The sequence below is a fragment of the Zingiber officinale genome, chromosome 11A (genome assembly GCF_018446385.1).
Source record: "Zingiber officinale cultivar Zhangliang chromosome 11A, Zo_v1.1, whole genome shotgun sequence".
Taxonomy (NCBI): domain Eukaryota; kingdom Viridiplantae; phylum Streptophyta; class Magnoliopsida; order Zingiberales; family Zingiberaceae; genus Zingiber; species Zingiber officinale.
Genome location: NC_056006.1, coordinates 19,851,120 through 19,866,744, shown reverse-complemented (window position 1 = coordinate 19,866,744; position 15,625 = coordinate 19,851,120).

Below are 15,625 nucleotides of genomic sequence, written 5' to 3'. Positions count from 1 at the left end.
AGCATCCTGGTTGGTTGGCCACGTCACACTCCAGGCACCCGGAAGGGATCCAGGGGCCCGGAACCGCATATAAAAGGAGGGTTGAGGTGCAGCTTCAAGCAACAACAAATTCTAAGTGATCTTTCATCTACACGCTGCTCCAAAAGACGCTCCGAAGTGCTACTACAAGTACCCGACGACCCGAAGCTTCAGAATTAGCATTTCTTGTTGTCGGTATAATTTTTGATAGCTTTTATTTGTACTCATAATTGTAATCTTTTAATGAGCTTATAGTTGTTGCCCACCGGAAGCAATCAAGGATCGCGGGCCTTCGAGTAGGAGTCGACTTAGGCTCCGAACGAAGTAAAATCGACTTGTCTCTTTGTGTTGTCTCTTTATTTTATTTCCGCTTATTCCGTTGCACGTTTTAACTCCGATAGTTTTCCGATAATCGAATGAAATAGCCACGAGCGCTATTCACCCCCCTCTAGCGCTTCTCGATCCAACAATTGGTATCAGAGCGGGGTCGCTTTGAACTGGTGCAACCACCATTCAAGCTTTTTTTTTTGTGGCTTTGTCGTGTTTATAGGGTAAAATACATTTGAAAAATACATTTTCGAATTATTTTCAAAATTATTTTCGAAAAATACATTTTCATCCTTTCACGATTTATTAGTATTGATAAAATATTGAATTTGACAAAATTTGAAATAATATTTTTAAATATTTTTTTTAATAATATTTTATTATTATTTTATTATTTTTTCTTGAAACTCGTAAATTTCTTTTTCTATCCTTCTACCACACTACTAATCCAGGATTAAGTCCTGGGACAAGTTTTTTGCTCATTTTCTCGTGCAAGATTCAATGGCTCTCCAAGAATGCTATAGCACCACTCGACCACCGCTCTTCTCCGGTGAAGACTTCGGCTACAGGAAAGGCCGAATGGAGTCGTACCTACAAACCGAGTTCGATGTCTGGATGATCACCAAGACCGGGCTCAAAATACCAACTGACGGCGCCGGCATGCCACTACCGTTCGAGAACTGGGACGCGAACCTTATCAAAAAGGTAGAAGCAAACGCAAAAGCAACGTATACACTTCAGTGCGGCTTAACGAATAAGGAGCTGAATCGCGCCGGCCCATTCTCAAGCGCCAGGGAGCTGTGGGAGAATCTGATTCAGTTACACGAAGGTATTACGATGGTTGCAGGTACAAGTAAGACAGAGAAACATATGTTGAAAGCAACCTGGTCTGAGTCATCAGATGAATCCGGATCCGTTGAAGAGCAACCGAGCCTTCTCGCTCTACCAGTACTAGCGAACATTATCGACACCGAGTCCGAGTTCGAGTCCGATTCAGAGACCGAGAGCGAATCAGACACCGAGTCCAAGCGAAGCCACGGATCCGCATCCGTTTCCAAAGGACCAAAGCCCACAGTAAGTGCTTTAATGTCTAGTATTAACTTAGATGACTCGCAAAATTTAATTCCATACTTGCTTAAAAAATTGGCTAAATCCAACGTCCGGGTTAAGTCGCTAACAACCCTTAAGGAAGTGACTGACTCGAGTTTTTTAACTGAGTCAGTTCAAATTGGAAGTTCAACTCAAGTCCAACAACTTGAGGAAGAAAATTCCAATTTGAAAGCTCAAATTAAAGAACTCAAGAACACATTGGAACAGTTCACCTGGGGTTCCAAGAATCTGGATCTGATTCTTGGAAAACAGCGAGCCGTTTACAACAAAGCCGGACTTGGATTTAAGACCAAAATGAAATACAAATCGTATTTATCATTAGTTAATAGAAATAATATAAAGGTAGTCCAAGCATGGGTACCTAAGTCCAACTTGGTCAATCAAGTTGGACTTGGTCAATATTGGGTCCCGAAGGATCAAATACACTACCTCGATAGACCATATCGAGGCTATGATCCAGGGGGAGCAAAAAGAAAAACAATCTTAAAAATTTGAAATTCAAAATTCAAAATTTGAAATTCAAAATTCAAAATTTGAAATTCAAAATTAAATTTAAAATTCAAAATTAAATTACAAATTCAAAATTTAAAATTAAATTCAAAATTAAATTAAAAAAATTGAAAAATAGATGGAGGATCCAAACTAGCTGCCACCTCCAACTGAACTACCCGATAGGGTAACTGAACCTAATTTACCCGAAATGGGTAAAACAAGAATAGATTACCCGGCAGGGTAATTAAGGTTAGATTAAAACGGGATAAGTTTAACTTGAACCACAGTACTGGTGAAGTTTTTGGATGATAGTACGTTAGGGAAGCTTGGGCATCGCATGTCTAGGAAGATATGGCTTCGACCTGGTGCATTTGGCCAAGTGGAACTGACCGAAGCTACCCTTAATGGATCCTAACTAGTTAGACCAAGGTTTAGTTTTAAGTTCAGTGGGTAGGACTATTTGGAAAACCTTGAAGGCATGGTTACTTTAATGAGTTCCTTGTGACTCACCATAGCCCAGAAGTTTATCCAAAGAATGCTTACTTGTTGAACCCAAAACTAAATCTAAATCTAACACAAAGTTAAACCAAACCCTTAAATTGAACCTCAATTCATCTCACAAAAATTATAAGATTACCTAATTGAAAACTTAGATCGGGTGAGATGACTAAGGAATTTAAAATTCAAATTAAACTCATCACTATAATTCTATAATCAATTAATCAATTTGAAAAGTCTCTTAAAAAACTCTTTTCAAAAATCATTTTTAAAATCTTTTCAAAATTTAATTTCAAAATCTTTTCAAAATCATTTTAAAATCTTTTCAAAACTTAATTTCAAAAATCATTTTAAAAATCTTTTTAAACTTCATTTCAAAATTATTTGAAAAATATTTTTAAAATCATTTTAAAAATCTTTTTAAACTTCATTTCAAAATTATTTGAAAAAACTTTCAAAATCATTTTAAAAATCTTTTAAAACTTCATTTCAAAATCTTTTAAAAAATCTTTCAAAACTTCATTTCAAAATCATTTTAAAAATCTTTTAAAACTTTATTTCAAAATTATTTCAAAAATCTTTTCAAAAAGCATTTTAAAATCTTTTCAAAACTTAATTTCAAAATCATTTTAAAATATTTTTAAAATTATTTTAAAAATCTTTAAAACTTAATTCTTTAAAATTATTTAAAAAATATTTTCAAAATCATTTCAAAATCATTTTAAAATCTTTTCAAAAATCATTTTAAAATCTTTCTCAAAACTTAATTTCAAAATCATTTTAAAATATTTTCAAAACTTAATCATTTTAAAATCTTTTCAAAACTTAATCATTTTAAATATTTTCAAAAATTATTTTAAAAATATTTTAAAAATTATTTCAAAATCTTTTAAAACTTTATTTCAAAATCATTTCAAATTATTTTTAAAATTAATTTAAAATCATTTGAAAATCATTTCAAAATATTTTTAAAATTAATTTAAAATCATTTCAAAATCAATTTCAAAATTATTTGAAAATTCTTTTCAAAAACTTTTCAAAATTAATTTCAAAAATTATTTTAAAATCTTTTCAAAATCAATTTCAAAATTATTTGAAAATCTTTTCAAAAACTTTTCAAAATTAATTTCAAAAATTAATTTAAAATCTTTTCAAAATCTTTTCAAAATTATTTTAAATCTTTTCAAAATCAATTTCAAAATTATTTGAAAATTCTTTTCAAAAACTTTTCAAAATTAATTTCATAAATTATTTTAAAATCTTTTAAAAATCAATTTCAAAATTATTTTAAAATCTTTTCAAAATCAATTTCAAAATTATTTTAAAATCTTTTAAAAATCAATTTCAAAATTATTTTAAAATCTTTTAAAAATCAATTTCAAAATTATTTTAAAATCTTTTCAAAATCAATTTCAAAAATTATTTTAAAATCTTTTCAAAATCAATTTCAAAATTATTTGAAAATTCTTTTCAAAAACTTTTCAAAATTAATTTCAAAAATTAATTTAAAATCTTTTCAAAATCTTTTCAAAATTATTTTAAAATCTTTTTAAAATCAATTTCAAAATTATTTTAAAATCTTTTCAAAATCAATTTCTAAAATTATTTTAAAATCTTTTCAAAATCAATTTCAAAATTATTTGAAAATTCTTTTCAAAAACTTTTCAAAATTAATTTCAAAAATTAATTTAAAATCTTTTCAAAATTATTTTAAAATCTTTTAAAAATCAATTTCAAAATTATTTTAAAATCTTTTCAAAATCTTTTCAAAATTATTTTAAAATCTTTTAAAAATCATTTCAAAATCATTTTAAACTTAATTTCAAAATCTTTGAAAAATCATTTGAAAATCATTTTAAACTTAATTTCAAAATCTTTGAAAAATCATTTCAAAATTATTTGAAAAACTTATTTCAAAATCCTTTGAAAAATATTTGAAAAACTTATTTCAAATTCCTTTGAGAAATACCTTGGAAAACTTATTTCGAAATCCTTTGAAAAATACTTGAAAAACTTATTTCAAAAACCTTTGAAAAATATTTGAAAAACTTATTTCAAAATCCTTTGAAAAATATTTGAAAAACTTATTTCAAAATCCTTTGAAAAATACCTTGGAAAACTTATTTCAAAATCCTTTGAAAAATACTTGAAAAACTTATTTCAAAATCCTTTGAAAAATATTTGAAAAACTTATTTCAAAATCCTTTGAAAAATACCTTGGAAAACTTATTTCAAAATCCTTTGAAAAATACTTGAAAAACTTATTTCAAAATCCTTTGAAAAATTTGAAAAACTTATTCAAAAACCTTTGAAAAATCTTTGGAAAACTAATTTCAAAATCCTTTGAAAAATACTTGAAAAACTAACTTGAAAATCTTGCTCCCCTAAATTTACTAGACTTACAAGAATATGGAATTAGCCCTGAAGGAAATGGAGATTTGAAGTTTGAGCATGCTCATACTTTAGAGCTCTGATACCTGAACAAAACAATCTGGATAATTTAAAATCTATTTAACCTCCTGCTTGGACTTAAAGACCAGCTAAAATAAATAACCTAAATTAAACATTTAGTCACTCCCTCTTTGTATTAACAAATTCTTACTCCTATCTTTTCAAAATTAAATTTTAACGCTAAGTACCTTTTAAACTGAACCTACATTCTCAAAATTCATTGTTTGCAAAAGGCTTAGCTAAAGTGACTCATATAGCAACCTTCAAACTTTCTCAAACTTAGCCCCCTTATAAATTTTAACTCTAAATGCTAAAATAGTTTTCTAAGTTAAAAATATTCCGATTAACTAAGTTTCACAAGACTTCTTCTTCCTTCTCTCAGAAAGATTGTTTTCTTAAAATCTTAAAACTTGCTTTCAACTGATTTTTGATATATGGCAAAGGGGGAGAGTAGAAGAAAATTCAAAGAATTAAAGAAAATTAAAAGAAATTCAAATTTAAAAAAGTGAGCTTTATATTAAGGGGGAGTCTTTATATTAAGGGGGAGCTCTGCACTTAACTATCATTATGCTTGTATTTTCATGCTTATCTTTTAATGGCATTATTTTCTTAACTTTGAATTTTTGTTGCCATAATAAAAAAGGGAGAGATTGTTGGTACAGGAAGCATCCGACGATCGAACCTAAATTTTGATAATGGCAAAGGGATTCAAAGTCAAGATTCTCTGTTATCTAACATGTTGAATGAGTGTTTCAGGAAAGTCCTAACTGCGGTTAGGCAAAGGTGAAAGTCCTAGGGGGTGGTAACCCTAGGTCCTAGGGGGCGGTAACCCTAGGTGGAGAAAAGTCCTAGCTGCGGTTAGGCAAAGGGAAAACCCTAGGGGGTGGTAACCCTAGGTCATAGGGGGTGGTAACCCTATGCGGAAAGTCTTGGCAGGTCGATGGCTTCAGGCAAAAGTCCTAGGGGGTGGTAACCCTAGGTGGAAAGTCCTGGTGTCGCGAACCGGTGGAAGTCTGGACTGGCCGAGGAGCGGATGTCCAGCAGAAAGTCCGGAAGCATCGAGTCTGAGAAAAGTCCAGTCAATCTGGAGGATCGACCGGCAACAGGTAAATCTCCGTGGTGAGGACGCGTTCCCCGAAGAGGGAACAGTAGGCGTCGGGTCGACCTAGGGCTTCCGGTTGGAAATCCAAAGTCAGATTCGGACAGTCCGAAGACTGTCAATTATTACTTACTGTGTTTTATCAGATTCTAACATTGTCTTGCAGGGTATTTTGCTCGGACTAACCTTTGTTTGCAGGTGAGGAACCTGCTGGAGAAAGGCCTGCTGGATGGATGTCCGGGCGCCCGGGACCAAATTCTATCCCTGCGCGACTTCGCCACGTGTAGCATCCTGGTTGGTTGGCCACGTCACACTCCAAGCGCCCGGAACCGCATATAAAAGGAGGGTTGAGGTGCAGCTTCAAGCAACAACGAATTCTAAGTGATCTTTCATCTACACGCTGCTCCAAAAGACGCTCCGAAGTGCTACTACAAGTACCCGACGACCCGAAGCTTCAGAATTAGCATTTCTTGTTGTCGGTATAATTTTTGATAGCTTTTATTTGTACTCATAATTGTAATCTTTTAACGAGCTTATAGTTGTTGCCCACCGGAAGCGATCAAGGATCGTGGGCCTTCGAGTAGGAGTCGACTTAGGCTCCGAACGAAGTAAAATCGACCTGTCTCTTTGTGTTGTCTCTTTATTTTATTTCCGCTTATTCCGCTGCACGTTTTAACTCCGATAGTTTTCCGATAATCGAACGAAATAGCCACGAGCGCTATTCACCCCCCCCCTCTAGCGCTTCTCGATCCAACAGATACTACCACATAACCCTTGTGCTGACCAAGTCCTGGAAAATGTCACCCGACCTTCTTGTTGCCCGGGTCAAGGGCCAGCGATGTGGATCGTTATTTACCTCGGCATCATATTGAAATGATTGTTCAACTTTGGTTTGATTTCTTTTTATGAGCTTAAACTTGTTCGTTAGGATGTTATCGAGCTCTCAATTCAAATTTGTTTAATTGTTTGAAACTTTTATTGTTAGTTATTGATCTTGATAATACAAACTTTTTTATTCATTTATTTTTTTATTTTTGAATATATTGATAAGAGTTTTATTAATGAATATGATTCATAAATATTATTCACCAACGTTGATGCGATGATAATGAAGGGTTCCACCCCGTTGCCATGGTGGAGGTCAAAGTCAAGGCGGTCAATGCGTAGATGGCATCGGTCGGGCAGGCAAAGCATGCCTTGACAGGGGATAAGGCTCCAACTTGCCATCGTCTCCGACATGGGGAGCAATCAAACAACTGACACTCAAGGGAGACAATGTGCAGAAGCCGAGCGACTACCCCGCTCGGCCAGACAACAAAGATCGATGTGCAGAGTTCAACTTCGGCCGAGCGACTATCTCACTCGGCCTGGCAATAGGCTTCGGCCGAGTGACGACCTTGCTCGGCCTGTCATCAGGCTTCAACAATAACAAAATGAACCTTCGATCGAGCAGGTACACACTGAGGAATAGCGAGTTCTGGTTGACCGGGCGAGGCACCAGAGCGGTGGATCACCGGCCGAGTGGCCAACCCACTCGACCTAGCAATATAGTACATTGATATCCCTCAACATCCTTTTTGGAGTTGGTGTCGTCGACACTGAGCATGGACTACAAGGAGATCGTACGGCGGAACCTTCCACTGTCACTTCAGAGATATGCTCGGCCTATTAAGGTACTGTATCAGGAACACTTTACTGACAAGTCTTTTCAGGGAATGCTTTGAGAAGCGTGTTCACCTTGGGAAGCGTACATGCGCGCTACCGGAGCTCTATATAAAGGGGGTCCAAGCATCATTGGAGGTATGCGATATTCACTATTCATGCTATAATCTTCTTGTTGCTCTGCTTCATTCCTCATCGTTGGTGACTGACTTAAGAATTGGAGGGCCAACGCCGGGGACACCTTCCCTGGCTCTGGACTGACGTAGTCTGTGTTTCAGGTCCATGCGTCAGTGTCACATCCCCAGCTTTCCATCTCTTCGACTTTTGGACAGGATTATATTTGGCGTCGTCTGTGGGAACGTCACCTGCATCCGAGCCAAGAAGATAGAGAACGCTGGATGACTCACCACCGTGACACTCACTTAGGAGGAGCTTGAGATGCTCGTTCAAACCCGAGCAGCAAAAATGATCGAACAACAACAACAATAAGTGTTAGCCGATCGGCTAGCGCCGCAGCCTACAACATTGACGGCTGACCGGAGCGAGGCAAGAAGACTGAGCGGAGTAACTCTCTGTTGGAATGTATACTAAAAGCCTAGCTTTTTGTATAAACATTTATTTAGAAATAAGAATCACATTGGTCAAATGTCTACATTTATGCTAAGTGTAGTTGTCCATTTAATTTATATTGTAAACAACATGGTGTGAGGAGACACACGGAAGATCATGTTATCAGATCCTTATAAATTATAAATAGTAGCTCACAACTAAGATGGAATGGACAAACTATTGGAGTGGCTGTAGTGTAATTTGGTATTAGTTTATCTCGACTATAAAATTACACTAATACACTATGAGTGTATTGAGCAGGACCATTTGAGGTAGTTTCTTTTTATACTGATTATATAAAAGAACAAAACCTCTGTTATTATGAAAGTGCATACTCTTAATCATGATATAATAACAAGCACATATATTTAATATTTATTTCTTTAATTTATCAAAGGGTGAGATTTAGCTCGTTAAATCAATAGGCCCGATAAGTTGGAAAATAATATTATTTATATAGTGTGTTGTTGATTATGGAATGAAATTGTGTCCTAGTAATCTAGGTTGATGATGTCCCCTTAAGGAGTTTATAAGGATTTTCATGTAAACCCTACAGGTGGATCTAGTCCGGCATGACAATGAAGTTAAGTGGTACTACTCTTGGAGCTAGATATTAATTAAGTGAGTTGTCAGTAACTCATTTAATTAGTGGACATTCTATATCTTAAACAAAGGGAGATTAATGCACTCATAATAAGAAGGAGCACATAATGTAATTTGGCATTAGTGCGGTAGTTCAATAATAACTCTTTAGTGATATGAGTTATTATTGATGAACTTGAGTTGGGTGTTCGGGGCGAACACAGGAAGCTCAAGCTCATCTGGAGACCAAAACTAATTTCTCCTCTCGGTCCATGTTGTAGCCTCTATAAAATCTTGTATCCACAAAGTCCACTTCTTACCCAAGTAATGGACTGACCATATCCTTGCTTGGTGCAAGGGGTCGGCCAAGCATGAGCTTGGAAGCCAAGAGGTGGCCGGCCATTGCTTGGTGCCCAAGCTAAGGGCCGACCACATGGAGAATAAAAGGAAAATGAAGTTTTGTTTTGAAATAAAATTTTGTTAAAATCTTTTCTTATTTGTAGTTATCTACAATGGCTAAAAGAGAGATTTTATTTTGTTAAAATCTTTCCTTATTTGTAGTTATCTACAATGGATAAAAGAAATATTCCAATTTCCTTTTATAGCCATCCTCATGATTTTAAAAGAGAGTTTTAAAATTTTAAAATCTTTCCTTTTATAGCTATCTACAAAAGATTAAAGAGAGATTTTAATTTTGTTAAAATCTTTCCTTATTTATAATTATCTATAATGTTTAAAAGAAATATTTTAACTTTTGATAAAACTTTTTTTTTGTAACCATGATTTAAAAGGAGAAGTTTTAATTAATCTTTCCTTTTTGTAGTTTCCTATGTGTTTTAAAAGAGAGAGATTAATTTTAAAACTTTCCTTTATTGCCATGTACAATAGGAAATTTTAAAAGAGAGATTTTAATTTTGTTTAAAACCTTTCCTTGCTTGGAGCACAAGCTTGTGGCCGGCCACACCATGATAGAAAAGGAAGTTTTATTTTTTGTTATAAAACTTTCCTTTTTTGCCTTGACCAAGGATTATAAAAGAGAAGGAGAGGGTGCCTCTTGAGGTAACACAACCCTATTCTCTCATCTCTTTTCCTTGGTGTGGTCAGTCCCTTCCTCCCTCTTTTTTCTCTTCCTTAGGCCGGCGTCACTCCATCTTCTCTTCTCTTCCTTTCTTCTATCTAAGGTTGGCACTCATCTCTTCTTGGTGGCCGAAACTCGAAAGAATTGGAGAAGACTCTATCTTGGTGGCCGGCTATTTGGAGGAGAAGAAGAAGAGAAGGAGTTTCCTATTTTGGCATCCCTTGGTGGCTCGAGAGTCTTGAAGGAGAAGAAGTGGTTCAAGTGGATTCCATCTTGGTAGATCGTTGCCCACACAACGTCCAAGAGGAGGAGAGGAATACAATAGAAGATTAAGAGGTCTTTAGCTACAAAAAAGGTATAACTAGTTATTTGTTTCCACATCATAACTAGTTCATGTTCTTTGTTTAGATCTTGAAAAACCAAACACAAGAGGCTATCGGTTTTAGTTTATCGTTTTGTTATCGATTTTATTTTTAGATTTCATGTTTCGATATTGTGTTTCTATTGAGGTCTCTATAGTTAAACCTAGTTTACTGTGAGAAGTTTAAATATCTGGTTTCTTTGAAAGGCTTTGTCTAGACAGTGGTGGATGATCCCATACCCAAGAAGGCCTAGTGCCTCATCATGTTTGACCTGGAAGCCGATCCTTGAAATAGATATTTGATCAACTTCTGTAATATGGTTTAACTTAGGAAGATCACATCGATTAAACTTGAAGTAATAATGTTAAGTTTCGTTCCCAATTCAAGTTTAACTTCTGAAGGACAATTTGAATTACTAATGTTAAGCATCGTTTGCAATCCAAATTTAACTTCAATAGAGCACATGGGTAGCTAGGATAGTTCTATGCTTGTATAAATTTTTGTATAGGGGAACTAGGATGGTAATCCGAATAGCAACCAACAATTGGTATCAGAGATAAGTTTTAGCCTTTGTGTGTTTGGTTTTTAGTTTAATTATGCACATGTCATACATAATTAGGCATGATAATAGTAGGATGTGCAAATAGATTAACTCTGTGGTTACAGGCATCCTAGATCCAACTATTATGGCCATGTTGTGTTTGTGTGTGATTGGACCCTCGGACATGTCGAGTGCATTTTATGTGTATACATGATTGTAATATTGAATACAACAGGAGCTGTATTAATTATTAGGATTTTACATTTTGTTCGATCTAGATTATATGTACATTCCTTCATGGAATATAAGATCGATAAATGTAAAATTTTATTCTTATCGCGGATCATATCCTTGCGAGGCGTGGGACTATTTGAGGACCAGAGGCGCAACAGAAAAAGAAGCAAGATAGATGCGACAACTAGACCCGATGGTGGTGGCTAAAGATGGCAGCAGCTAGGGTTGATGACACACGGAGGACAGCTATGGATAAAGGTCATAATAGTTGAAAAATTATTTTTCTTATTTATTGTCTTTTATGCTGTTAGTGCTTGTGTTTGTGTGCTTGTATGCATTTTAAAATTCCTCATTCTAAATAACTAAGTGGGAGAGGAATTTAATTAAATTCCACGGTCTCTATTACTGGTTTGTAAGTGATGCATTCAAACTTACTCGTTAGCTCTGAGTGCCTTCCTCCACATCGGATGAGTTTGTTTGCGGATCACTAGATCAAACTTCCTTAATGGATGATTATAGGAAATTATTTAGGATGTGTGTGATCTTCTCCAACTGAAGGGGCACAATTCTATTTAGTGGACTTAGTATCAAGTAATGGTATACACTTAGGCACATTTAATAGTATCCTCCCCATCGGAGTCACTACTATTATTTGTGTGACCGAAGAAAAACCAACTATTAATTTGTCATAAAGCTAGGTAAAACCCCCTCTTACAATTGTTTGAATTTGTATCATCCACACTATCATGGCATACAAAATTCATGTTGTTTGAAGTAATTTTATTTGTCATAAAGTTAGGTTGACAAAATAAAATTAATGGGTAAAACCTCCTCTTACAAATAATTGAATTTGTATACGTTCACACTTTCGTGGCATAAAAAATTCATGGTGTTTGAGGTAATTTAAGGTTGACAAGATAATTAATGGGTAAGACCCTCCTCTTACAAATGTTTGAATTTGCATACGTCCACACTAATGTGGCATACAAAATTCACGGTGTTTGAGGTGTTGATGAATTTAAATGATATTGTTTTGAGGAATCAATATTATTTTAAATTCTAAAGTTTTGACCAAATATTTGATCGAAGACAGACCAACTATTAATTTTATTTGTCATAAAGATAGGTTGACAAGACAATAAAATTAATGGATAAAATCTCCTCTTATAAATATTTGAATTTGTATACGTCCACACTAACGTGACATACAAAATTCACGGGGATTTTGAGGTGTTGGTCTTGACCAAATATTTTTGTGATTCTTAGGATTTCAAATATTTTTTAATCCCCTATATGTTAGAGAATACACTTACTAGTTCCAATTATAATGATTGGAAACAAAACTTGGACACTAAGGTGGACTGTCCTCTCAGAAATGAGAACAATAAAGGTGTATTTTATTCATTAGTTGTTAAAACATGTTTAATGGTGTTATCTATCGGTACTTGGTGTGTAGATACGGGAGCCACTGATCATATCTGCAATTCATTGCAGGGGTTCTAGGAAACCTGACAACTATATGAAGGGGAAAACACCGTCTACATGGGCACTGCTACAAAAGCAGTAGCTGTTGCAGTAGGAGATGTTTATCCTTTGATAGGAATAAAACATTGATTGTCTTTACATACCATGTTTTAGAAAGAACTTGATTTCAGTTTCTAAAACTATTCAAAGAATGGATATTCTGTCTCTTTTGATAACAAAGTTGTTATCAAGAAAAATAGGGAAGTTATCTATTCTGGTATGTTGAATGACAATACTCCCACGATGCAACAAAAGGAAATTAATAACACATCTTCTAAATAAGAGGAAGAAACCTTTGGAAAAGAACCAAACATATCTTTGGCATCTAAGGCTAGTTCATATTAACTTGAGTATGATTCAAAGATTAATAGTCGATGGACTTTTAGGTTCATTGGTGGTGGAAAACTTTCCAGCCTGCGAGCCTTACTTGGAAGGGAAAATGACCAAGAGGCTTTATTAAGACTAAGAGGTATAGAGCTAAAGATGTGTTGGAGTTGGTTCATTCTGATTTGTACCTATGACTATCCATGCAAGAGGTGGTTTCAAATATTTCGACGACTATTCGAGATACGGGTACATTTACATGATGCGCTGCAAGTCTGAGTGCTTTGATAAGTTCATAGAGTACAAGGCTGATGTGGAGAAACGTCATGGAAAAATATCAAGACACTACGGTCTGATCGTAGTGGCGAGTACCTCTTGGGAGAGTTTAGGAGTTACTTATTACAAGTTGGGATTCAATTCCAACTGTCTGCACCAGGTACATCCCAACAGAATAGTGTGGCAGAATGAAGGAACGAGACTCTTATGGAAATGGTTAGATCAATGATGAGTTATTTAGAATTACCAAATTCATTTTGGGGATATACTCTGGAAACAGTAGTGTACATTCTGAATATGGTACCTTCTAAGTCAGTACCCTCTACTCCTATATAATTGTGGAATGAGTGTAAGCCTAGTCTGAAGCATATTCGGATTTGGGGTAGACCAACACATGTGCTAAAGGGAGACACTGATAAGTTGAAATCATGTATAGAAGTTTGCTTGTTTGTGGGTAATCCTAAAGAAACGAAAGGTGGGTTATTTTATAGTCCTAAAGATCAGAAGATCATTGTTAGCACCAATACCCGATTTTTAAGAGGACTATGTAATGAACCACAAGCCCATGAGTAAAATTGTTCTTAAGGAAATAATAAAGGACACGTCTCATCTAGTACCAATAGTACAAGATGAGAAACCACAAGAAACTGCAACACGTGTCACAAATGATGCACAATTACAGACAGTGTCTCGTCATAGTGGGAGGGTTGTTAGGCAACCTGAAAGATTCATGTTTGGGGAGAGTCTTTGGACTTGATCCCTGGTGAACGTGAACCTGATCCCCGGACATATAACGAATCACTCCAAGATAAAGATGCAGCATCTTGGCAAATAGCAATGAATACAGAAATAAAATCTATGTATTCTAATGAAGTCCGGGAGCTTGTAGAACCACCAAATGGTGTAAAAGTCATTGAGTGTAAATAGGTCTACAAAAGAAAAAGAGGGGCAGATGTGAAGGTGGAAACCTTCAAAGCAAGGCTTGTTGAAAAAGGGTATCGATTATGAGGAAACCTTTTCACCGGTAGTCATGCTTAAGTCTATCCAGATTCTTTTATCTATTGCTGCTCATATGGATTATGAGGCTTGGAAAATGAATGTCAAGATAGCTTTCCTTAATAGAAGTCTTGAAGAAAATATCCATATGATGCAACCAAAGGGATTCATTGCAAAGGGCAAAGATCATCTTGTTTGTAAGCTCAAACAGTCCATTTACGGTTGATGATTTGCTCCCTGTGAGTTACACGGATTCAGACTTCCAATCTGATAGGGGCAATAGTAAGTAAACCTCGGGGTTTTGTGTTTACTTTAGAAGGTGAAGTCATAACTATGGAGGAGTGTTAAGCATAGGTGCTTTTTCGGACTCCACTATGGAAGCTGAGTATATGGCAGCCATAAAGGCTATATGGCTCAGAAACTTCATGATGGACTTAGATATGATTCCTAGTTTGCCCAAAAATTATTACAATTTATTTTGATAATAGTGGTACAGTAGCAAACTCGAAGAAACTATGAGTCTATAAGGCAAGTAAACACATTGAGCGTAAGTACCACCTAAGACGAGACATCGTATAAACGAAGAAAAGTTGTTGTCGCCTAGATTGCATCAGATGATAACTTGGAAGATCCTTTCACTAAGGCCCTTAAGACAAGAGCTTTTAATGAGCATGTTGAGGGGTTGAGAATCAGATGTATGGCAGGGTATATGACAGCATAGTCTTTTAGTATAAGTGGGAGATTGTTGGATTGTATACTAAAAGTCTAGCTTTTTGTATAAACATTTATTTAGAAATAAGAATCACATTGGTCAAATGCTCACATTTATGCTAAGTGTAGTTGTCCATTTAATTTATATTGTAGATAACATGGTGTGAGGAGACACACAAAAGATCATGTTATCAGATCCTTATAAATTATAAATAGTAGCTCACAACCAAGATGGAATGGGCAGACCATTGGAGTGGTTGTAGTGTAATTTGGTATTAGTTTATCTTGACTATAAAATTACACTAGTACACTATGAGTGTATTGAGCAGGACCATTTGAGGTATTTTCTTTTTATACTGACTATATAAAAGAACAAAACCTCTGTTATTATGGAAGTGCATACTCTTAATCATGATATAATAATAAGCACGTATATTTAATATTTATTTCTTTAATTTATCAAATGGTGTGATTTAACTCGTTAAATTAATAGGCCCGATAAATTGGGAAATGATATTATTTATATGGCGTGTTGTTGATTATAGAATGAAATTGTGTCCTAGTAATCTAGGTTGATGATGTCCCCTTGAGGAGCTAATAAGGATTGTCATGTAAACTCTACAGGTGGACCTAGTCCGACATGACAATGAAGTTGAGTGGTATTACTCTTGGAGCTAGATATTAATTAAGTGAGTTGTCAGTAACTCATTTAATTAGTGGACATTCTATAT